Source organism: Gymnoscopelus braueri (genome assembly GCF_963280865.1).
Source record: "Gymnoscopelus braueri genome assembly, chromosome: 13".
NCBI lineage: Eukaryota > Metazoa > Chordata > Actinopteri > Myctophiformes > Myctophidae > Gymnoscopelus > Gymnoscopelus braueri.
Genome location: NC_137615.1, coordinates 37,918,945 through 37,945,648, shown reverse-complemented (window position 1 = coordinate 37,945,648; position 26,704 = coordinate 37,918,945). Strand labels below are relative to the sequence as shown.

Sequence of the window (26,704 nt, the reverse complement as noted above, 5' to 3'; positions counted from 1 at the left end):
TTAAGGAAGCCAGGAAGCCCTGCTTCATCTGCCTGCCACTACCACATACCAGCTCTCCTGACTGCGTGACCATGTAAGATAATCTCTGATAAAATTGTAGATGAAAAGGCTCTTAAGCTTTTATTTATTTGTTTATTAGGCTTACCGGTATCTTAATTTTAAGACATTGAGACACTTTGTGCTGTCAAACTAACTTATTTATTTTACTCCACAGGAGAAAGATGATGGGTTTAAGCAACAAATTACATCTTCAGATGATAATGGCTTTAGGAGTGACGTGCACAATGGTAGTATTTTTCATTTACTTTGAGGCATCTCATTTATGCACATCTGAAATGCAAAAAATCAGTGACACATTGGAGAACCACAGAAAGCCGATTGTCATTGTGTGGATCCCACCACAAGGTATAAAGTTTGATTTCAGGGACTGTGTGACCTATTATAACATAGATAGCTGTGAGCTGACATATGACCGATCTCTATACAATGAAGCAGATGCCATCATTTTATTTCATAAGGGCATTCATCCAAACTTGGAAAACTTGCCAAAAGCCCCATGACCTCATTTCCAAAAATGGATTTGGTATCATGTAGAGTCACCGACTCATACAGAAAAAAAACCAGGTCTGGAAAACCTGTTCAATCTGACACTGAGCTACAGACGAGATGCTGACATCACAGTAAGGAATGAGCTTATAACAAAGAAAACTGTGACAGATGATGATTTTGTCTTGCCAAAGAAAGACAAGTTAGTCTGTTGGATAGTGTCCAATGGCGGTACAGCCGGTGTAGGTGCCAGGGTACAATACTTTAAAGAATTGAGTAAGTACATCAAAGTCCATATCTATGGTGAGGCTTACTCAACACGACTAAGATATGAGGACTTTTTCCCAACCTTGGCAAGTTGCAAGTTTTACCTTGCATTTGAAAACTCCATTCACAGAGACTACATCACAGAAAAGGTGAATGGACCGTTGGCAGTGGGAACGGTGCCAGTTGTTCTGGGCCCACCAAGAGAGAATTACGAAGAGTTCATCCCACCTGGCTCTTTCATTCATATCAATGATTTCCCAGATGCCAGATCACTGGCAGAGTATTTGCTTCAGTTGGACAAGGATGATTTGAAGTACTTGCAGTACTTCCAGTGGAGAAGGTTCCTCAAAGCTACGCCTCATCCTCTGACAATACAGAATGAGTTCACTCAACCCATTTGTCTTGCCTGTGATCACATTTCATGGGACAAGGGTTACAGTGCTGTACACAATCTGTATGACTGGTACTTTTCATACTGACACTGTCAGATTTGTTGTAGGATGCACTTATTGTTCTTTTAGTTCAATTTTTCTATTGTTTTAGACCACACATGGGCAACATGTGGCCGTACCCGGCCCTTTGACCATCTCAATCCGGCTCGCCAAGTCAAATTTTTTTTAAATGACACCCCCAAAAAATATACATTCTAAAATGTCTAGAATCTAGACATAATCGACTCCAATTAATTGTAATTCATATTTACCATTTGAGTACATACCTGCATTCCTCCATCCGTGAAAGTGAAACAGGGATTGAATCAATCCCTGAAGAACACCTTTCCAGGTCAAACGTTGGTATTCATTTAATAAATTATATCTGCATCATGGCTATGATGCTGCATTCATACGGGCAGATACAAAGATACACAGCATATTTGTCGCTCTGTCGCTTTGTATCTTTTGTACTACAGCTGCAAAAAAATAAATACATTTGTAAATTCTTGTTGTGAAAGCAAGGACCTTTTCTAAAGTAGTCTGGCATGTCTACCAAATTCATACAGTTTTAACATAATTCAGCACTATGTGTTTCAAGTTTCACTTTCAATTCAATTTTACAATGTGTGGCCCTTCACTCATTTTATCGAACGAGCACCAGAGGTGCCGGCGGGGCCCTTGCAAGAGGCGGGCTACGTTTGCCATTCGGTCAGAATACGGTGGTGGGTTCCACGGCCATCGGCCTGGTTCCCGGGGTCACAGTGCAGCGACTAGCGGCTGCCGGCAGGCCCGCAATCCGGGGCGGCCTGCCTGCGTTCCGTCCCCAGCGTCCGCACGCACTCATTTTATCGAAGTCAGTATGGCCCTCTGGAAATAAATGCTGCCCACCCCTGCCCACCCCTGTTCCCCTGTTCTATCTATCTGTACTATTGGTTTAGGTATTTAAAGCACATTATTACTACTACCGTAGATTATACTGTTTATTGTGTTGATGTACTTTTTATGTTCTTGTCACTGATGATATTTCATCACATTTGATCGCATTTTTACTATGATGCCTTTCAGACCCAAGTTTAGATCAAAGATTTTCTCTGTTGCTCGTCGTTGATTATAACCATCAGTTGAGTTGCAACAGGTTCCATTTACAGTACCCTTGTTGTTTTATGCTATTAAAGTTGTCTAGTTCATTGACGTCGTTTGAATGTATTTATTATTATTATTATTATTATTATTATTATTATTATTATTATTATTATTATTATTATTATTATTATTATTATTATTATTATTATTATTACTATTATTTTATTTGTCTTTATGTTTTAGTTCAATCTGATGTTGCCAAATGTGTTTCTTTTCGGTCAAGTACACTCAATGGACTTCACAACATTCTGGTGTAATTTTCAAATCTACTCAGCCTTTTGTAATCACTGCAGGCAGTTTTTAATTTGCTTATTGATTCAATATTTAGATTTTTCATTGATATTAATTTTATGAGACATTTCTCTCATAGATCTATAGGCTATATGAGGATAGCATGCAGTATCAGGAAATGCTTAACTTGTACATAGTCAGTGAAGGATGTAATTTACCTACTACTGTGTGAATGCAAATAAGTTGTTTTATTGTAACAGCAAAGTAGTTCAGTGTTTTCAGTAACAACTACATTTATGAAAGATATTGTGCACATGTTGAAGTGGTCACCCTTACTTTGGAGCCTGAAAAGATCGACTTTCCATGTCCAAATATTGGAGTATATGGTCATCATCATAATTGTACGGCAAGAGCCGTGGTGGCCACAGCAGAGTATATGAATCCTGACAGTGGCTTTTCTCAGTCCCTCAAGAAAATTCCTCCCACCCAAGCTGCACTGATTCAGCATGTAAAAACTGCTGCAGACCAGCTCCTATTGGAATCAGACAACCTCCGTCCAACAAAATATCCCAGATTTCAAATTGGGCTGGTACTGGGACTCCATGACTAGTGTGAACCTTACTGGACCTATCTTGCCAGTAAAGCTGTTGCTGCTGTAACACCAAGACCATAATGTGATATAAACATATTGTAAACAATTCTATACACCATTGACTAGTACTGTATGATATCATACTAGTCAATGGTGTATAGAATAGTAATAGTAATACTATATAGTATTACATTTTATGTAATATGGCCCTGGCCATATGGCCCTGGACTGTAATACGCTTTTAGCGGTTTCTTTTAGCTGTTCTGTCAAATATCAAATTAGAAATGTTACACTTTACTATGTATCCCTAAACATAAGTATTCTGAACATTTTGAGCACCTCATTAAATCTGTAGCTCCAACGGTTTAGCAGATAGAGCCATGCTGGAATTAGTGCACCGGTTATGGTCATTTTAAAAAGGGCGTGGTCATTTTCAGGTATTTCGTCCCGGATAGAGAATTAGTTCCTAAGTTGTTCCCTAGGGTCATATTAGCCAAGAACAGTTGAGATATTCTCTCCTAAATTACTGTACAGTATTGTTACTTTGGTTATGCTTATGGTTTTTACTCGTTTATATGATGTTTTTGCACATCTTGTATATTATTGTTTGTCTTTAAATGTCTCGATGAATTGAATACACAGACCCCAATGGAAACAAGCCATAGTGCTTCCTTGGGTTTATCCTTTTAGCATCATTTGTGTAAAACTGTACCGCCATACTTTTTTGGGGAACTGTTATTAAAGTATTCAATCAATCAAAATCAATCACAATCAATCAAAATCAATCAATCAATCAATCAATCAATCAATCAATCAATCAATCAATCAATCAATCAATCAATCAATCAATCAATCAATCAATCAATCAATCAATCAATAAGAATGTTAATATATGCTGTTGTAGCTCTGCTGGGAAGGCCACTGTTGGTTTGAGCCAGAGAGTGACTCACGCAGCACGCACACACACACACAAGCATGCATGCACGCACGCACACACACACACGTGCGCGTGTGCGCACACACACACACACACACACACACACACACACACACACACACACACACACACACACACACACACACACACACACACACACACACACTCATACATGTACAGTGTAGTATGTTAGCACATTGTCATACATGTATGTATGTATGTATGTACGTACGTACGTACATACAGTGACATGACATGTAGCATGTTAACACATCGTCATACATGTATGTACAGTGACATGACATGTAGCATGTTAGCACATTGTCATACATGTATGTACAGTGACATGACATGTAGCATGTTAGCACACTGTCATACATGTATGTATGTATGTATGTATGTATGTATGTACAGTGACATGACAAGTAGCAGGTGAGGTGACTGTGGTCTGGGAGCATGGAGTCCAGCAGGTTAATTAACAGCATACCTGTACCATGTACACTCCCCATATTATTGTCACTTGTTTATAACAAAGCTCTTATATTTACATAACCACTTTACATCCAGTACCGCAGGTATCTGTCACAGTCTCAGACTGTGCCCGTCTAGGTGTTGTATTTCTATGTTGTGTTCTAGTCGTTCTGGTTCTATGTTGTCTTCTCCAGCTGTATCTCATGTGTAATCAGCCCTCATGTGTGTATTAGTCTTGTTCCCCAGTCAGTGCTTGTCGGATCATTGTTTGTGTCACATCCTCTGTCTGTATGTTAGTCTGTAATAAAATCCCAATCATGGGTGTTAAACACTACTCTGCCTGGCTGTCTGCATTTGGGTCCTCACCACACCACCAGATCGTGACAGTATCAGGAGGAGTATTTCAGATGTTGTATGATGTCCTCCAAGTTTTCATGATCAGATAAAATGTCATGTATTCAAATTCTGCTTGCATTGGATTAACCAAAATGTCATTCTGTACAGTACCTCTCCTGTGTTTCATCATTGTTGCTGTTGTTGAATTTCCCTCTGGTTTATATTAGGACTCTATTAGAACCAGGAATTGGATGTGGTTATGTACAGTAGGAGGACTGGAAGAGTATGCAAACATGTCCATTGTATTCCATGCAAAATGCTGTGACCAGCCCCCTGTTTTGCATCCTGTCTGTCTGTCTGTCCGTCCGTCCGTCCGTCCGTCCGTGTGTGTGTGTGTGTCTGTGAGCAGCTAATCTCCGGCACTGTTGGCCCGGTCACTGCGAAACTGTGCACACACACCTCTGCCTTTTTGGATATTACTCCTACAGATTTTGTCCAAACATCACACAAAACGGTACACAGTATCTCTGTAGTCATGTGATCAACACGGATCTGTCCCATTTCCCATATTCCATCCTGATTGCCAAAGATTGGCTTCCAAAGTTTGCAGGATTGTTTAGTTTTTAACAAAATGCCTCAAATCATGAACGCAGAATGAGAAATGCTACTTTAAAATGTTCAAATCAGCCTCATGGTTTGCGTTTTTACCTATAACTGCACCGATCTGCGTGAAACTTTGCACGCACACTCCCTAGAGGCCAAGGAAAAACCTTTGCCCTGTATTTTTCACATCTGCCTTTTAGAGCGCCACCAGGAGCCCGATTTGTGCATAACATTTTTTTTTAAATTACTCCTACAGTTTCTTTCCAAAAATCACGCAAATCGGTACACGCTGCACAGTATCTCTATAGTCATGTGATCAACACAGATCTGTCCGATCTTTCATATTGATTGGTGAGATACTACCGTGGGTTGATAAAAGTTGGGGCAAACGCTCCCCCCAAAACATGATTTACAATTCTGTGCCTATCGGTACATTACTCATACAGTGTTGCAACACAGTCTCACTCCGAAGAAGGCACATATTGCCTTTTGGTCAGAACCCCAGGAAGGCACTATGTGTCGTCCATGTCCGCCCTCGACGATAATATGCGCCTTCCAGGGCACCCATAGACATTAATAGAATTCTTCAAAAGGCAGCCTGCGCCTTCTTAGACGTTCCATTGATAATACATTGGACTGACACACAACGTGAGCTAAGAGACTTGGTTGAAATGCACCAGAGCACACACCACCCACAAAAACCTGACAATATTCTGAGCATTTCCATATTATTTTGGTAATTTTTCGATGAGTATTTGTTGAGAACGGGACATTTGTTTGACGTTTCCAAGCCCATGACGTCATGGCAGATTACATCCGCAGTGTCCGTCACGGGCGTCATGGCTGAACTTCAGCCTTTTTTTTGCACTTTTTCCATTACACTCGGTACATCTACATTAACGTTCAGATCTCAAATATAAAGTGCTTACCTAATGGCCACGGATGTTACAATTCTGTACGGGTCCTCAAAAATACCCGTATCTTTTGTATTGTTCAATAAAAAGCATTTTAATCCGATTGGTGACCATTTTCTTCATGCTTTTTACTGCGCGACCCTATTGGTTGGGAGGTGTATTGCACTCTGATACATTATAACTCTGTGAGAAAATGGCAGCCAATCGGATTAAAATGCTTTTTATTGAACAACACGGAATATACGGGTATTTTTGAGGTACCGCACATAATTGTAACGTCCGTGGCCATGGGTTAAGCACTGTATAGTTGAAATCTAAACGTTTATGTAGATGTGCGGGCAGTAAATGGAAAAAGTGCAAACATCAGGTTGAAGTTTCGTCAGGGCTACTATGAAACCGAACTTTCTTCCCACCATATAAATGCTGCTACTATCTATCTATCTATCTATCTATCTATCTATCTATCTATCTATCTATCTATCTATCTATCTATCTATCTATCTATCTATCTATGTGTTTAACACAGGGGTTTTCTGTTCAAGGCCAGGCAATCACCTTTTTGAATGTTGTTGATGCTGTTAATATATCCCGAATCAAATAATAATAATAATAATAATAATATTAATAATAATAATGAATAATAAATAATTGTGCTTAGATAATTTAGAATGCTAAATGCAGGGCTTTTCTGTTGAGGACCAGGCCGGCACAACCTTGAAATAGCCTAGTTACCATACATATTAAACCTATTTCTAATTAAAATATATATTATCTAACTCTTAACCGCTAATTCCTGGTGCATACTAGAATACGCCTACTACATCCGGATCGTGATGTAGACAGTTTCCGTATCCGCTAGACCGGATACAGACCACTTCTGCACTGCACACTGCACTGTTGTTGTTGTTGTTGTTGTTGTATGTAACTTCTTCTCAGGGTAAGTGAAGTCTGTTCTATGTGTATGCATTTATAAGATATAAATCGTTAAATATACACCACGAAATGATAGAACCAGGCCATGGCGTCATTGTTCACATGTTAGTATATAGCAAGTTGTTTGATCTGGACAAGTTAAAGAAGACTATACGTTTGGTTGGACCTTGCTAAGCTAACCAGCTAACCAGCCAAAACAACGCGCCGCACTACGATGCACCAGTAAATATCGTACTTCTCCTGTACAAATGCAACATATAGGGTGCTTACCCGGTTGCCCCAAATGTTAACTAGCAGTCCGGAGTCTTTGTGCAATGTATTAGTCCATGTTTTTCAATAAAGAAGTGTTTTAATCCCGTCTGTGGCCGAACGCCATTCCCCCCCTCCTTTATTCCCCTTTACCTTGAGTGTAATTCCGGCTTTGACCTGATGCGCCCCGTCACTACCGCCATTGGGAACTTCCAACAGAATCGTCCACAGACGGGATTAAAACACTTCTTTATTGATACTTACGGTCTAATACATTGCACAAAGACTCCGGACCGCTTATTAACATTTAGGGCAACCGGGTAAGCACCATGTGTATATTTTTTGTACATTTACGGGCTTTACTGGTGAATGTCCAGCATTGAAAGTCAGCTATTTTCAACATGAATTAAAACGGAATGCAATATTGTAGGGCAGGGGTCTTCAACCTTTTCAGGCCAAGGACCCCCTTAACTGAGAGAGAGATGAAGCAGGTACCCCCTAGCTGAGAGAGCTATGAAGCAGGGACCCCCTAACTGAGAGAGAGATGAAGCAGGGACCCCCTAACTGAGAGAGAGATGAAGCAGGGACCCCCTAGCTGAGAGAGCTATGAAGCAGGGACCCCCTAACTGAGAGAGAGATGAAGCAGGGACCCCCTAACTGAGAGATAGATGAAGCAGGGACCCCCTAACTGAGAGAGCTATGAAGCAGAAGCAGGTACCCCCTAGCTGAGAGAGCTATGAAGCAGGGACCCCCTAACTGAGAGAGAGATGAAGCAGGGACCCCCTAACTGAGAGAGAGATGAAGCAGGGACCCCCTAGCTGAGAGAGCTATGAAGCAGGGACCCCCTAACTGAGAGCGAGATGAAGCAGGGACCCCCTAACTGAGAGATAGATGAAGCAGGGACCCCCTAACTGAGAGAGCTATGAAGCAGAAGCAGGTACCCCCTAGCTGAGAGAGCTATGAAGCAGGGACCCCCTAACTGAGAGAGAGATGAAGCAGGGACCCCCTAACTGAGAGATAGATGAAGCAGGGACCCCCTAACTGAGAGAGCTATGAAGCAGAAGCAGGTACCCCCTAGCTGAGAGAGCTATGAAGCAGGGACCCCCTAACTGAGAGAGAGATGAAGCAGGGACCCCCTAACTGAGAGATAGATGAAGCAGGGACCCCCTAGCTGAGAGATAGATGAAGCAGGGACCCCCTAACTGAGAGAGCTATGAAGCAGAAGCAGGTACCCCCTAGCTGAGAGAGCTATGAAGCAGGGACCCCCTAACTGAGAGAGAGATGAAGCAGGGACCCCCTAACTGAGAGATAGATGAAGCAGGGACCCCCTAACTGAGAGAGAGATGAAGCAGGGACCCCCTAACTGAGAGATAGATGAAGCAGGGACCCCCTAACTGAGAGAGAGATGAAGCAGGGACCCCCTAACTGAGAGAGAGATGAAGCAGGGACCCCCTAGCTGAGAGAGCTATGAAGCAGGGACCCCCTAACTGAGAGCGAGATGAAGCAGGGACCCCCTAACTGAGAGATAGATGAAGCAGGGACCCCCTAACTGAGAGAGCTATGAAGCAGAAGCAGGTACCCCCTAGCTGAGAGAGCTATGAAGCAGGGACCCCCTAACTGAGAGAGAGATGAAGCAGGGACCCCCTAGCTGAGAGAGCTATGAAGCAGAAGCAGGGACCCCCTAACTGAGAGAGAGATGAAGCAGGGACCCCCTAGCTGAGAGAGCTATGAAGCAGGGACCCCCTAACTGAGAGAGAGATGAAGCAGGGACCCCCTAACTGAGAGATAGATGAAGCAGGGACCCCCTAACTGAGAGAGCTATGAAGCAGAAGCAGGTACCCCCTAGCTGAGAGAGCTATGAAGCAGGGACCCCCTAACTGAGAGAGAGATGAAGCAGGGACCCCCTAACTGAGAGATAGATGAAGCAGGGACCCCCTAGCTGAGAGATAGATGAAGCAGGGACCCCCTAACTGAGAGAGCTATGAAGCAGAAGCAGGTACCCCCTAGCTGAGAGAGCTATGAAGCAGGGACCCCCTAACTGAGAGAGAGATGAAGCAGGGACCCCCTAACTGAGAGATAGATGAAGCAGGGACCCCCTAACTGAGAGAGAGATGAAGCAGGGACCCCCTAACTGAGAGATAGATGAAGCAGGGACCCCCTAACTGAGAGAGAGATGAAGCAGGGACCCCCTAACTGAGAGAGAGATGAAGCAGGGACCCCCTAGCTGAGAGAGCTATGAAGCAGGGACCCCCTAACTGAGAGCGAGATGAAGCAGGGACCCCCTAACTGAGAGATAGATGAAGCAGGGACCCCCTAACTGAGAGAGCTATGAAGCAGAAGCAGGTACCCCCTAGCTGAGAGAGCTATGAAGCAGGGACCCCCTAACTGAGAGAGAGATGAAGCAGGGACCCCCTAGCTGAGAGAGCTATGAAGCAGAAGCAGGGACCCCCTAACTGAGAGAGAGATGAAGCAGGGACCCCCTAGCTGAGAGAGCTATGAAGCAGGGACCCCCTAACTGAGAGAGAGATGAAGCAGGGACCCCCTAACTGAGAGATAGATGAAGCAGGGACCCCCTAACTGAGAGAGCTATGAAGCAGAAGCAGGTACCCCCTAGCTGAGAGAGCTATGAAGCAGGGACCCCCTAACTGAGAGAGAGATGAAGCAGGGACCCCCTAGCTGAGAGAGCTATGAAGCAGAAGCAGGGACCCCCTAACTGAGAGAGAGATGAAGCAGGGACCCCATAACTGAGAGAGAGATGAAGCAGGGACCCCCTAACTGAGAGAGAGATGAAGCAGGGACCCCCTAACTGAGAGAGAGATGAAGCAGGGACCCCATAACTGAGAGAGAGATGAAGCAGGGACCCCCTAACTGAGAGAGAGATGAAGCAGGGACCCCATAACTGTGCTCCCCACATTATTTTGGGGGAGTCCCCAGATGACAGTGAAGTGACAATTAAGGACTTTTAAGACCTTTTTAATACCAAAGAAAATGACAAAGAAAAAAGACCATTACTGCATTCAAAGTAAACAGTTAATATTCTATTAAAACAGGTAAAACATTGGCCAAATTGGCAAATAATGTAAGAAAAAGGCAACAATTATGAAAATAGTCGATCTACAAGTTCACAACGCATCGTAACGCGGGGCGTTGTGAGCTTGTAGATCTGCTATTTTCATAATATTTATCTGTGGAACCGAGTCAAACAAAATGTATTTAATATCTGTACGTTCTCACTGATAAATATGTTATGTGTGTCCCATTAATCTTCCTTAACCTTAACCTTAACTTCCTTAACCAAACTGTTTGTTTGTTATTCTATTTAACCAGGAATAGTTTGGTGACCACCGGAGAGACGGGTGACAGCCGGAATGTAGACGGCATCCGGGAGCAGTATGGGTTGGCGCCCCAGCCTGTGTCTTCCGTGAGGAAGAAGCCCAACAAATCCACGGTGAGGCCTTTAAGGAGGGCCATTCAAGCAAGCCGCAAGGGGAGCCTGCAGTACCACCACGGGCCAAGAAACCATCACGCCAGAATGAAATGTTTGGAGTGGGGGAGTCTGGTGCAACGCTCAGGTCCTGGACCTGGTGAGGAGGAGCCCGGCCAGGAGGCCATCCACAGAGCCTAGCTAGCCCCTCCACGTGCAGAGCCTCTCTTCTCCCCCAGTGCCGGCAGAGTAGTTCCGGACAAGCGGATTGAGTGCCCTGCGATACTGGAACACTTTCTTTTGACAGACTGTTTCCCATATATTGGATTACCTCCGTTCGTGTGGATTATTTATACCCCTATTCGTTGATATACATTGTGGATTTGACCTTTAGTCAGCCATATGCATGCACTCTATTCAGGAAGGCAAAGGGCAGTGCCAGTTTCATCCCCTTTGCCATTGGGCTCCTTAATAAACCCTGATCAACCTCACCTGGTCGAACTGGACTTGCTTGCTAGACCCCCCACGCACACGCACACAGGCACCTGGATGGACTCTGTGCTAATCATTCCATGGACTTGCATACATACATGCACGCACACATGTCATACACAAACACATTCTGGGTGCTCCACCACAAGTGTGGAGAGGACATTGCTTTCTTTTAAAGTCTCTTTTAAATTTAGAATTTTATCTTTTATAGAATTGAAGTACTTTGCTAGGTGTTTTGATCTTATCTAATCTAATCATTATTAGCATACTTATAATGCCATATGATCTTCTTTATAATCCTGTATAATTATAGTCATAAGAACTAATAAATACTCATAATGCTTTATAACAATAAGCATGTCACAATATACAGCATTCTATAAGGACTTATCAAGTATAAATGCAATGTTATATGCTTGTAGCACTATAATTACAATTACATTATAAATAAGTATAAGCACTCCTAATGTAATCAGAACACTGTAGTCATATGGTCAAGTATTATGATACTTTATAATTACTGGTCACTCACTGACTTTTTTTCCTTTGACCAGGATCATAGGCTTACTATAGTTCATTGTGTATTCTTAGATACAGATGCTGAGTGATAATACTATGGAGAGTTCTTCTGCATGCACATCAGCTATTTTTGCAATGTTTTAGTTAAAAGAGAAATTAAAAAGAAAATCTATGTTCATCACAATATTTGGTCCAATGTGTTATGTATGCATGTATGTTTATCTATCTAAACTGTTTGTTCACAAATGACACGTATGTTATTTAGATTTGAACGATTAACTTTGTCCTGCAATTTGGTGAAATAAAAATTCTGCTTTTTGAATTGGATTGGAGTGATTGAATTCAACATAGTATATTATTATTAAATATATAGTATTTAGACTACAGCTCAGGGCTTGTTTCCATTAAGATCTTGTGCATTCAATTCATAGATACATACATATAAAGACAAACAATGATATAGCCTACAGTAATATGCTAAACATATCATACGAGTAGTAATAAGACAGAAAGATATGTACTGTAAACAGTTTGGAGTTTGTTTCCGGTGATGAGCTTAGACTTTCTACAGGGGCCAGTTACAATTTGCAGTCTTTTGGAAGAGGGTAAGTCCTCCACTTTGCTAATCCCATCGGTAGGTAGGTACATAAAGGGCATGACCTTTACACCATATAATAATAATAATAGTAATAATAATAAAGACAATTAAGAGAACCGTATGTCCGTGTGTGAGGAGAGTTATATAGGCGCGTTCGGGCTGAGGAGCTGATTAAGAATCCATTGTCCGATCGTGTTGGCGCCCCCTAGTGGCCAAGTTATTCAAGAAGGCCCGTAACCCTAGTTTTCATAACCACATGTTTGTGTGCGAGGAGAGTTATATAGGCGCGTTCGGGCTGAGGAGCTAATTAAGAATCCATTGTCCGATCGTGTTGGCGCCCCCTAGTGGCCAAGTTATTCAAGAAGGCCCGTAACCCTAGTTTTCAGAACCACATGTTTGTGTGTGAGGAGAGTTATATAGGCGCGTTTGGGCTGAGGAGCTAATTAAGAATCCATTGTCCGATTGTGTTGGCGCCCCCTAGTGGCCAAGTTATTTAAGAAGGCCCGTAACCCTAGTTTTCAGAACCACATGTTCGTGTGTGAGGAAAGTTATATTGGCGCGTTCGGGCTGAGGTGCAGATCCATAATCCGTTGTCCGATTGTGTTTTCGCCCCCTAGTGGCCGAGATAATAGTGAAAAAATGTTCAAAAAGAGTAAAAACAAAATCGGACACCAGATTACGCATCAGCGTGCCGCCCCGAACGCGCTCGTATAACTCTCCTTGCACACGGCCTTACCGTTCTCCTTAATTGGCTGGGGTCTAATCTCAATGTATTTCGCGCAATAACACAATATATCTCCATAACGATACGTTTTCAGAATCTGCCGTTCGGATATGTTGTACAGCTCGCCGAGACGCACGCGTGGATGTCTTGTTTGTCCCGCTACGACACTTCTAACGTTTGCTTCTGACACTGTCGCAAGGTACATAGAGGCGTAAAACGTTGACCCATACTGAGAGACAAAGTCAGAAATAAAAAAATTGTCGTAGAGGGACAAACAAGATATCCACACGTGCGTCTCGGTGAGCTGAACAACATATCCGAACATTGGACTCTAAGTCCTTATTGTATTCGAGATATTAAGCGAGATAGGCTAACCAATTAGCTATCAATTAAGAGAACCGTATGTCCGTGTGTGAGGAGAGTTATACGAGCACGTTCGGGGCGGCGCGCTGATGCGTAATCTGGTGTCCGATTTTGTTTTTACTCTTTTTGAACAGTTTTTCACTATTATCTCGGCCACTAGGGGGCGAAAACACAATCGGACAACAGATTCTGGATCTGCTCCCCCCGCGGCATCCCCTGCGGTCACCCCTCCCCACGGGCAACCCCCCACACACCCCCCCGTCGCGGAACCCCCCGGGTTCCGTCGCAAACACACACACACACACGCATGCGCAGTTCCGTTCTGTACTGTACTGTACGTACGGTACTGTACGGTACTGTACTGTACTGTACGGACTGTACGTACTGTACGTACTGTACTGTACTGTACTGTACGGTCTGTACGGTCTGTACTGTACTGTACTGTACTGTACTGTACTGTACTGTACTGTACGGTCTGTACTGTACTGTACTGTACGGTCTGTACGGTCTGTACTGTACTGTACTGTACATACTGTACGGTACGGTACGGTACGGTACTGTACTGTACTGTACTTTACTGTACATACTGTACTGTACTGTACATACTGTACGGTACTGTACTGTACTGTACTGTACATACTGTACTGTACTGTGCTGTACTGTGCTGTACTGTACTGTACGTACTGTACTGTCTGTACTGTACTATACAGTACTGTACGGTCTGTACTGTACTGTACTGTACTGTACTGTGTATGCGCAGTTCCACCCTCTGTGGATGCGACGCATGCGCAACACAGGCGCGACACAGACCACGACCCAAGACGGACAGAGGTTACTCAAATTTACTCAAATTATAGGAAGATTATATGGTGTAAAGGTCATGCCCTTTATGTACCTACCTACCGATGGGATTAGCAAAGTGGAGGACTTACCCTCTTCCAAAAGACTGCAAATTGTAACTGGCCCCTGTAGAAAGTCTAAGCTCATCACCGGAAACAAACTCCAAACTGTTTACAGTACATATCTTTCTGTCTTATTACTACTCGTATGATATGTTTAGCATATTACTGTAGGCTATATCATTGTTTGTCTTTATATGTATGTATCTATGAATTGAATGCACAAGATCTTAATGGAAACAAGCCCTGAGCTGTAGTCTAAATACTATATATTTAATAATAATATACTATGTTGAATTCAATCACTCCAATCCAATTCAAAAAGCAGAATTTTTATTTCACCAAATTGCAGGACAAAGTTAATCGTTCAAATCTAAATAACATACGTGTCATTTGTGAACAAACAGTTTAGATAGATAAACATACATGCATACATAACACATTGGACCAAATATTGTGATGAACATAGATTTTCTTTTTAATTTCTCTTTTAACTAAAACATTGCAAAAATAGCTGATGTGCATGCAGAAGAACTCTCCATAGTATTATCACTCAGCATCTGTATCTAAGAATACACAATGAACTATAGTAAGCCTATGATCCTGGTCAAAGGAAAAAAAGTCAGTGAGTGACCAGTAATTATAAAGTATCATAATACTTGACCATATGACTACAGTGTTCTGATTACATTAGGAGTGCTTATACTTATTTATAATGTAATTGTAATTATAGTGCTACAAGCATATAACATTGCATTTATACTTGATAAGTCCTTATAGAATGCTGTATATTGTGACATGCTTATTGTTATAAAGCATTATGAGTATTTATTAGTTCTTATGACTATAATTATACAGGATTATAAAGAAGATCATATGGCATTATAAGTATGCTAATAATGATTAGATTAGATAAGATCAAAACACCTAGCAAAGTACTTCAATTCTATAAAAGATAAAATTCTAAATTTAAAAGAGACTTTAAAAGAAAGCAATGTCCTCTCCACACTTGTGGTGGAGCACCCAGAATGTGTTTGTGTATGACATGTGTGCGTGCATGTATGTATGCAAGTCCATGGAATGATTAGCACAGAGTCCATCCAGGTGCCTGTGTGCGTGTGCGTGGGGGGTCTAGCAAGCAAGTCCAGTTCGACCAGGTGAGGTTGATCAGGGTTTATTAAGGAGCCCAATGGCAAAGGGGATGAAACTGGCACTGCCCTTTGCCTTCCTGAATAGAGTGCATGCATATCAGAATCAGAATCAGAATCAGAATCAGTTTTATTGTCACATCACAGGTTTACAAGGTAAAAAAGTGGGTGAAATTCTTTTTTGTACATCGTTCCCATCGCAACGTTAGTTTCCATAGAAAGAAGAGGGGGGGGGGGGAGAAGAAGAGGGTGGGGGGCAGGTGGGAAGGAGATCAAAAACAAGAGAGCAACAGAAGGCCAGACAAGTTATCTACATATTTACAAATTACCTGAGATAATAAATAAAAACTAAAAAAACTAAACTAAGGTGCCTGAGCATAGCAGCAATGTATTGTACTGTGCATGTTATACTTATACTGTGCATGATAGACAAAGGACGTTAAGGTGCTTAAGGAGCACAATAAAAAGACCCAAAAAAAGTCAGTGCGTTATACAAGGGATTAAGGTGCAAAAGGTCAGTGCGTGTCCACCTAGAGTGGACTGACCCTAGTATAATCCGCATGTAGCTCCATGAGGGAGTGCAACAAAAAGTCATTTGTACCTGGTGTAGTCCACAGGTGTGTCCGAGGGGGGGGCTAAAGTCCAAGTCATTGTCCCTGGTATAATCCACAGGTGTGTTCAGGAAGAGCCAGAAATATGGCATACAGCATATGGCTGACTAAAGGTCAAATCCACAATGTATATCAACGAATAGGGGTATAAATAATCCACACGAACGGAGGTAATCCAATATATGGGAAACAGTCTGTCAAAAGAAAGTGTTCCAGTATCGCAGGGCACTCAATCCGCTTGTCCGGAACTACTCTGCCGGCACTGGGGGAGAAGAGAGGCTCTGCACGTGGAGGGGCTAGCTAGGCTCTGTGGATGGCCTCCTGGCCGGGCTCCTCCTCACCAGGTCCAGGACCTGAGCGTTGCACCAGACTCCCCCACTCCAAACATTTCATTCTGGCGTGATGGTTTCTTGGCCCGTGGTGGTACTGCAGGCTCCCCTTGCGGCTTGCTTGAATGGCCCTCCTTAAAGGCCTCACCGTGGATTTGTTGGGCTTCTTCCTCACGGAAGACACAGGCTGGGGCGCCAACCCATACTGCTCCCGGATGCCGTCTACATTCCGGCTGTCACCCGTCTCTCCGGTGGTCACCAAACTATTCCTGGTTAAATAGAATAACAAACAAACAGTTTGGTTAAGGAAGTTAAGGTTAAGGTTAAGGAAGATTAATGGGACACACATAACATATTTATCAGTGAGAACGTACAGATATTAAATACATTTTGTTTGACTCGGTTCCACAGATAAATATTATGAAAATAGCAGATCTACAAGCTCACAACGCCCCGCGTTACGATGCGTTGTGAACTTGTAGATCGACTATTTTCATAATTGTTGCCTTTTTCTTACATTATTTGCCAATTTGGCCAATGTTTTACCTGTTTTAATAGAATATTAACTGTTTACTTTGAATGCAGTAATGGTCTTTTTTCTTTGTCATTTTCTTTGGTATTAAAAAGGTCTTAAAAGTCCTTAATTGTCACTTCACTGTCATCTGGGGACTCCCCCAAAATAATGTGGGGAGCCCCCTGGGGTCACAACCCACAGGTTGAGAACCACTGCCATAGAAGGTCCTCAAACCTCTGCATATTAAAATCTTCAAAGAGAGAAACAGAAAATCAGGAGAGAGTAACCATTTATCAGGACTACAGGGGGGTAGTCCTGTTGCTACAGGGGGTCCGCCAAATCTCTGTGCGATAGGATCATTGTCTTTTACATTAACCACTTGAACCCTAGCATCCCTATTCTAAGGACAACTTTAGCCAAAAATAGCAGATATACAAGCTCACAGCGCCTCACGCTGCGAGGAGTTGTGAGCTTGTAGATCTGCTATTTTCGGCAAAGAGGGGGAAAAAAGAGCAGACCAAGTACAGAGTGAAAGTTTACTAAGTATTGGCGGTTTAAGTGGTTAAATGTCTGAAAATACACATTAACATGAATCCAACATCTATGAAAAGCGTTAATCTGCAACACAACTGTATGTTATATACAGTGGGGGTCCCTGCTTCATCTCTCTCTCAGTTATGGGGTCCCTGCTTCATCTCTCTCTCAGTTAGGGGGTCCCTGCTTCATCTCTCTCTCAGTTATGGGGTCCCTGCTTCATCTCTCTCTCAGTTAGGGGGTCCCTGCTTCATCTCTCTCTCAGTTAGGGGGTCCCTGCTTCATCTCTCTCTCAGTTAGGGGGTCCCTGCTTCATCTCTCTCTCAGTTATGGGGTCCCTGCTTCATCTCTCTCTCAGTTAGGGGGTCCCTGCTTCTGCTTCATAGCTCTCTCAGCTAGGGGGTCCCTGCTTCATCTCTCTCTCAGTTAGGGGGTCCCTGCTTCATAGCTCTCTCAGCTAGGGGGTACCTGCTTCTGCTTCATAGCTCTCTCAGTTAGGGGGTCCCTGCTTCATCTATCTCTCAGTTAGGGGGTCCCTGCTTCATCTCTCTCTCAGTTAGGGGGTCCCTGCTTCATAGCTCTCTCAGCTAGGGGGTCCCTGCTTCATCTCTCTCTCAGTTAGGGGGTCCCTGCTTCATCTCTCTCTCAGTTAGGGGGTCCTTGCTTCATAGCTCTCTCAGCTAGGGGGTACCTGCTTCTGCTTCATAGCTCTCTCAGTTAGGGGGTCCCTGCTTCATCTATCTCTCAGTTAGGGGGTCCCTGCTTCATCTCTCTCTCAGTTAGGGGGTCCCTGCTTCATAGCTCTCTCAGCTAGGGGGTACCTGCTTCTGCTTCATAGCTCTCTCAGTTAGGGGGTCCCTGCTTCATCTATCTCTCAGTTAGGGGGTCCCTGCTTCATCTCGCTCTCAGTTAGGGGGTCCCTGCTTCATAGCTCTCTCAGCTAGGGGGTCCCTGCTTCATCTCTCTCTCAGTTAGGGGGTCCCTGCTTCATCTCTCTCTCAGTTAGGGGGTCCCTGCTTCATCTCTCTCTCAGTTAGGGGGTCCCTGCTTCATCTCTCTCTCAGTTATGGGGTCCCTGCTTCATCTCTCTCTCAGTTAGGGGGTCCCTGCTTCATCTCTCTCTCAGTTAGGGGGTCCCTGCTTCATCTCTCTCTCAGTTAGGGGGTCCCTGCTTCATCTCTCTCTCAGTTATGGGGTCCCTGCTTCATCTCTCTCTCAGTTAGGGGGTCCCTGCTTCTGCTTCATAGCTCTCTCAGCTAGGGGGTCCCTGCTTCATCTCTCTCTCAGTTAGGGGGTCCCTGCTTCATAGCTCTCTCAGCTAGGGGGTACCTGCTTCTGCTTCATAGCTCTCTCAGTTAGGGGGTCCCTGCTTCATCTATCTCTCAGTTAGGGGGTCCCTGCTTCATCTCTCTCTCAGTTAGGGGGTCCCTGCTTCATAGCTCTCTCAGCTAGGGGGTCCCTGCTTCATCTCTCTCTCAGTTAGGGGGTCCCTGCTTCATCTCTCTCTCAGTTAGGGGGTCCTTGCTTCATAGCTCTCTCAGCTAGGGGGTACCTGCTTCTGCTTCATAGCTCTCTCAGTTAGGGGGTCCCTGCTTCATCTATCTCTCAGTTAGGGGGTCCCTGCTTCATCTCTCTCTCAGTTAGGGGGTCCCTGCTTCATAGCTCTCTCAGCTAGGGGGTACCTGCTTCTGCTTCATAGCTCTCTCAGTTAGGGGGTCCCTGCGTCATCTATCTCTCAGTTAGGGGGTCCCTGCTTCATCTCGCTCTCAGTTAGGGGGTCCCTGCTTCATAGCTCTCTCAGCTAGGGGTCCCTGCTTCATCTCTCTCTCAGTTAGGGGGTCCCTGCTTCATCTCTCTCTCAGTTAGGGGGTCCCCCTGCTTCATCTATCTCTCAGTTAGGGGGTCCCTGCTTCATCTCTCTCTCAGTTAGGGGGTCCCTGCTTCATCTATCTCTCAGTTAGGGGGTCCCTGCTTCATCTCTCTCTCAGTTAGGGGGTCCCTGCTTCATAGCTCTCTCAGCTAGGGGGTACCTGCTTCTGCTTCATAGCTCTCTCAGTTAGGGGGTCCCTGCTTCATCTATCTCTCAGCTAGGGGGTCCCTGCTTCATCTATCTCTCAGTTAGGGGGTCCCTGCTTCATCTCTCTCTCAGTTAGGGGGTCCCTGCTTCATAGCTCTCTCAGCTAGGGGGTACCTGCTTCTGCTTCATAGCTCTCTCAGTTAGGGGGTCCCTGCTTCATCTATCTCTCAGTTAGGGGGTCTCTGCTTCATCTCTCTCTCAGTTAGGGGGTCCCTGCTTCATAGCTCTCTCAGCTAGGGGGTACCTGCTTCTGCTTCATAGCTCTCTCAGTTAGGGGGTCCCTGCTTCATCTATCTCTCAGTTAGGGGGTCCCTGCTTCATCTCGCTCTCAGTTAGGGGGTCCCTGCTTCATAGCTCTCTCAGCTAGGGGGTCCCTGCTTCATCTCGCTCTCAGTTAGGGGGTCCCTGCTTCATCTCTCTCTCAGTTAGGGGGTCCCTGCTTCATAGCTCTCTCAGCTAGGGGGTACCTGCTTCTGCTTCATAGCTCTCTCAGTTAGGGGGTCCCTGCTTCATCTATCTCTCAGTTAGGGGGTCCCTGCTTCATCTCTCTCTCAGTTAGGGGGTCCCTGCTTCATAGCTCTCTCAGCTAGGGGGTCCCTGCTTCATCTCTCTCTCAGTTAGGGGGTCCCTGCTTCATCTCTCTCTCAGTTAGGGGGTCCCTGCTTCATAGCTCTCTCAGCTAGGGGGGTACCTGCTTCATCTCTCTCTCAGTTAAGGGGGTCCTTGGCCTGAAAAGGTTGAAGACCCCTGCCCTACAATATTGCATTCCGTTTTAATTCATGTTGAAAATAGCTGACTTTCAATGCTGGACATTCACCAGTAAAGCCCGTAAATGTACAAAAAATATACACATGGTGCTTACCCGGTTGCCCTAAATGTTAATAAGCGGTCCGGAGTCTTTGTGCAATGTATTAGACCGTAAGTATCAATAAAGAAGTGTTTTAATCCCGTCTGTGGACGATTCTGTTGGAAGTTCCCAATGGCGGTAGTGACGGGGCGCATCAGGTCAAAGCCGGAATTACACTCAAGGTAAAGGGGAATAAAGGAGGGGGGGAATGGCGTTCGGCCACAGACGGGATTAAAACACTTCTTTATTGAAAAACATGGACTAATACATTGCACAAAGACTCCGGACTGCTAGTTAACATTTGGGGCAACCGGGTAAGCACCCTATATGTTGCATTTGTACAGGAGAAGTACGATATTTACTGGTGCATCGTAGTGCGGCGCGTTGTTTTGGCTGGTTAGCTGGTTAGCTTAGCAAGGTCCAACCAAACGTATAGTCTTCTTTAACTTGTCCAGATCAAACAACTTGCTATATACTAACATGTGAACAATGACGCCATGGCCTGGTTCTATCATTTCGTGGTGTATATTTAACGATTTATATCTTATAAATGCATACACATAGAACAGACTTCACTTACCCTGAGAATAAGTTACATACAACAACAACAACAACAACAACAACAACAACAACAGTGCAGTGTGCAGTGCAGAAGTGGTCTGTATCCGGTCTAGCGGATACGGAAACTGTCTACATCACGATCCGGATGTAGTAGTTGTATTCTAGTATGCACCAGGAATTAGCGGTTAAGAGTTAGATAATATATATTTTAATTAGAAATAGGTTTAATATGTATGGTAACTAGGCTATTTCAAGGTTGTGCCGGCCTGGTCCTCAACAGAAAAGCCCTGCATTTAACATTCTAAATTATCTAAGCACAATTATTTATTATTCATTATTATTATTAATATTATTATTATTATTATTATTATTTGATTCGGGATATATTAACAGCATCAACAACATTCAAAAAGGTGATTGCCTGGCCTTGAACAGAAAACCCCTGTGTTAAACACATAGATAGATAGATAGATAGATAGATAGATAGATAGATAGATAGTAGCAGCATTTATATGGTGGGAAGAAAGTTCGGTTTCATAGTAGCCCTGACGAAACTTCAACCTGATGTTTGCACTTTTTCCATTTACTGCCCGCACATCTACATAAACGTTTAGATTTCAACTATACAGTGCTTAACCCATGGCCACGGACGTTACAATTATGTACGGTACCTCAAAAATACCCGTATATTCCGTGTTGTTCAATAAAAAGCATTTTAATCCGATTGGCTGCCATTTTCTCACAGAGTTATAATGTATCAGAGTGCAATACACCTCCCAACCAATAGGGTCACGCAGTAAAAAGCATGAAGAAAATGGTCACCAATCGGATTAAAATGCTTTTTATTGAACAATACAAAAGATACGGGTATTTTTGAGGACCCGTACAGAATTGTAACATCCGTGGCCATTAGGTAAGCACTTTATATTTGAGATCTGAACGTTAATGTAGATGTACCGAGTGTAATGGAAAAAGTGCAAAAAAAAAGGCTGAAGTTCAGCCATGACGCCCGTGACGGACACTGCGGATGTAATCTGCCATGACGTCATGGGCTTGGAAACGTCAAACAAATGTCCCGTTCTCAACAAATACTCATCGAAAAATTACCAAAATAATATGGAAATGCTCAGAATATTGTCAGGTTTTTGTGGGTGGTGTGTGCTCTGGTGCATTTCAACCAAGTCTCTTAGCTCACGTTGTGTGTCAGTCCAATGTATTATCAATGGAACGTCTAAGAAGGCGCAGGCTGCCTTTTGAAGAATTCTATTAATGTCTATGGGTGCCCTGGAAGGCGCATATTATCGTCGAGGGCGGACATGGACGACACATAGTGCCTTCCTGGGGTTCTGACCAAAAGGCAATATGTGCCTTCTTCGGAGTGAGACTGTGTTGCATACAGCGCTGAGTCAGCACAAGCGCAAGCACAAGCGAACGTTGCGACGTTCGGCACGGCAACTCGTTTGCTTTAGCTCGCTCGGTGGTGCCTCTCGTGGCTCAAGTTAGCTTGAGACGGCGCGCCTCCGACGCGCTCCAAAACTATACTTTATACAAAAAACCTACTGAGCCCGGTCGGTAGGTCAGTATCTCACCAATCAATAGTCTGATTAAACGTGGGTAGGTCAGTATCTCACCTACTTAGACCAACCAATAGACTGATTAAACGTGATAATGTCCCATTCAGTGCATTGACAGCATCCAAAATGGGTGCACCGGAGTTAAATGAACACTAATGATTTTAGTGTGTGGACATACTGGTGTTCATCGTTGTGTTCTACATGTGTACATTATTATTAGCATCCTTGTCGACGGGCGTGTGTTTGGATGATTCCTGTGGCACCCTGCCATTATCAGCCTTGTTTGATTGTATTGTGGTTTCAAGGTGTGTGTGTGTGTGTGTGTGTGTGTGTGTGTGTGTGTGTGTGTGTGTGTGTGTGTGTGTGTGTGTGTGTGTGTGTGTGTGTGTGTGTGTGTGTGTGTGTGTGTGTGTGTGAGTCAGAGAGAGAGAGACAGAGACAGAGAGAGAGAGAGAGAGAGAGCCCAGCAAGCACAGTCAGAACCCGGACGAATCAGTGACGTCTCGATTGGGGCTAGATCCAGTCAAGATCTGGCCCAGAATATAACCTTATTTCTAACAAATCCCACAGACAGAATACTTTGCCACTGAAAACTACTCATAATTAAATAGTTGTAATATTGGTCAAATCACATATTTTTCAATCCTGGTCTGTTATTATTGAAAATCTGATCATTTGACAGTCTTAGCCTTACTATCAACTAATTGTGTTGATTTACAAGCTGTCATAAAACAACATTCTGAAATCGCGAGGACAACACTGCATCTGGTGTCTGCATAGGTGCAGTGGTATAGCCTACCTTCACTTTTCCCGTGGGTTATTTTCGTAGCAGTGGAAACCCTTGATCCACAGCCTGCGGTCCACAATCACCATCAGACCTCCATTTGCTCACCTCTGATCAAAGTTAGGAGCCCTTGCATGAACCTAGTTGTGACACTGCATTCTTTAAATCCTGTCATGCCCTTTATCCTTATCTAAATCCTGTCATGCCCTTTATCCTTATCTAATCACTCATCATGTACGTACAGTATGATGGTTTTGACTCTGACCTTTCTTTTTTCCATTGTTCCACATTTCTTACATCACAACTATGCAAGGTCTAAGACTTCCTCATCATGATAGAAGATTACTCATCAAGATATCACCTTAATGGAAAGAAACCACAACTATCGAAGCTACGATTGGTATGGTAGAACTGGTAGAACTTGATCTGCACCTGACCTCAAGTAACACTGTCCTCCGATAATACCATTTGACCCGCACCCTAATGGCCCTTTGCTCCTGTAATGTGTGATGGAAGCACTAACTGTTACTGATTAAGAACCAATTATTGAAATCCCAAATACGGTGTAGACCACATTTAATACCTGTCTTAGCCTCCGGGCAGTCTTAAGGTTTTCTTCGGAATAGGTAACCTCTTTAACCCTGGCATCCCCATTTTGGGCATGTCATTATAGGCTAAGTAAATAAATAAATAATTAGAAACATTTCTGAAATGTTTTGAAAATACCAGATGTACAATCTCTCAACATGTCATGATGTCTTGTGTTGTGAGCCTGTAGATTGGCTTTTAAAACAATGGCTTATTACGGGGCCAGAGCTCTCAGCTCTGGACCTGTTTTAATGTTCCCCTCTTTTTTCTTCTCCCCCTTAGTGCATACGCTTTTTACGAAACTCGGCCATATGGTAGATGGTCATGAAAAAACTATCAAGAAATAATTCTCACAATCTTTCGTCAAAAGGTGGCGCTATAGCACTCAATTGAAAATGCCAACTTGAACAGGTACAACTCATGCCCTGTTTGACCTACAGCCATGAAAACTTCAATATACATATGCGTCTACTCATGATCAACAACTTTCACACTCTGACTTTTGACCTCTGACCTTTAGATCTCACACCATTTTGAATAATATGAAAAACAGTTAAAACCTATCTCCTCCTGGATTTTTTAGTAATCTGCACGAAACGTTTTACACATGAACTTTGAACCTATGCCGAAAACTGATGCAAAAGATTTTCCATAAGTGAAAAATGAAGCTTTAATGAGCCAATGAATATTGCAGTTTTATGACAATTATTCATCTGCCCCTAACACATACATGCAGACTCACATTTCTTTGAAACTTTGCGGTAATGTTGAGGGTCATTCCAAATATCACTGAAACCAATCTTACTCCAATTGGTCAAAGGGGGGCGCTATAGCGATTTTTTTAAATGCAAACTTTAAACAGGCAAAAGTCATGCCTCGTTTGGCCGACAGCCATTAAACCTGCTTACACATGTGCCTTGACTCATGAGGAACACATGTATCACGTTAACCAGTAAGCTCCGCCCTTAGATTGTCTGCAATTTTGAGCAGTTTGAAAAACACTTAAACCCAGGATTTTTCAGCTATTTGCGTGAAACTGTATCATCTGTGTGATCTCCTTTTTCACAGGTTCTTTTCTGTTGGTCCAATGGCTTCTCCTTAAGCGAGTGCCTCACGACCGCAAGTTGCCGTTCAAGCCTCACTTGATGCAGACTCATTTAAGTTGAATTGCAAAAACATGACTGTATCAATGAATACATATGCAAACGGTAAAGATAACATGAAATGCTTATTTGAGAGTATGTTTTTTCAATGTATGACGTACTTCATTGTGAAAATATCCGATCTACAATCTCACAACTTTTCAGATAGCAACGTTTTGTGAGCTTGTAGATCGGCTGCTTTCACTGGTTTCGGTTTCGAGGAGACATACAATTTCTCTATTGGTAAATGGTTTGTGAACGAGTGATCTTAGTGTTAGTGAAACAGGGGCTTGGTTCATGACAGAAGGCAAAAGTGTATGATCTTCAACAGACAACTTCAGCCTGGATGAAGCTATAGCACTACTTGTAGTGTCTCGTTCTGTGAGTCCGAAGGTTGAGAGTTTGATTCCTGTCAATGGCAATAGGTTGAGCTGTCTGTTTCTCTCACTCTGTCTATCTGGCTCTGTCTGTAGGTGGGTCATTCCACTTTTCAATTGCATCGCACAAAACATGACTGCATCAAATAATGCATGTGCAATTTTTTAAGACATTACAATCTAATATTTAATTCAGACACTGTGAAACCACATGTTGCTTTTCACTTGGCAGGATGTAAAATGTCATCTCTCTCTCTCTCTCTCTCTCTCTCTCTCTCTCTCTCTCTCTCTCTCTCTCTCTCTCTCTCTCTCTCTCTCTCTCTCTCTCTCTCTCTCTCTCTCTCTCTCTCTCTCTCTCTCTCTCTCTCTCTCTCTCTCTCTCTCTCTCTCTCTCTCTCTCTCTCTCTCTCATTCACCAGGTCAGGTCTGTTGGTCCAATGGCTTCTCGCTTAAGTGTGTGCCTTAGAACCTCAAGGTTGCCAGTTCAAGCCCCACTTGATGCAGACTTCATTTAAGTTGCATTGCACACAACATGATTGTGTCAATTAATGCAAGTGCAATTGTTAAAGATAACCTGAAATGCTTATTTGAGAGTATGTCTTTTCAATGTATGACATAGTTCATTCTGAAAATAGCCGATCTACAATCTCAAAACTTTTCAGATAGCAACGTGTTTCTGAGCTTGTAGATCGGCTGCTTTCACTGGTTCACTTTTATCTTCAACAGACAACCTCAGCCTGTACAAAGCTATAGCACTATAGGTAGTGTTGCAGCTTGTCAATCCGAAGGTTCAGGGTTTCGATTCCTGTTAATGGCAATAGGTTGAGATGTCAATTCCGCTTCCATCTCTCTTCAATCTATTATGTTTCCAAGTCTCTCTCTCTCTCTTCAATCTATTCCGTTTCCATGTCTCTCTCGCTCTCTCCCTTCAATCTATTCCGTT

General features: G+C 43.4%; 1 long non-coding RNA gene and 1 pseudogene across 2 annotated transcripts; both read left to right on the top strand.

The window, feature by feature from the left end:
• The first annotated feature begins 335 nt into the window (after nt 1-335).
• LOC308099556 (4-galactosyl-N-acetylglucosaminide 3-alpha-L-fucosyltransferase 9-like) lies at nt 336-1,426 on the top strand (annotated as a pseudogene). The gene has a single exon. The product of its transcript is annotated as a 4-galactosyl-N-acetylglucosaminide 3-alpha-L-fucosyltransferase 9-like (transcript).
• Nucleotides 1,427-7,251: 5,825 nt separating this feature from the next.
• Nucleotides 7,252-12,416, top strand: LOC308098090. Its single transcript, XR_013934258.1, has 2 exons — nt 7,252-7,411; nt 10,984-12,416. It is a non-coding gene; the product is annotated as an uncharacterized lncRNA (long non-coding RNA).
• The last annotated feature ends 14,288 nt before the right edge of the window (nt 12,417-26,704 follow it).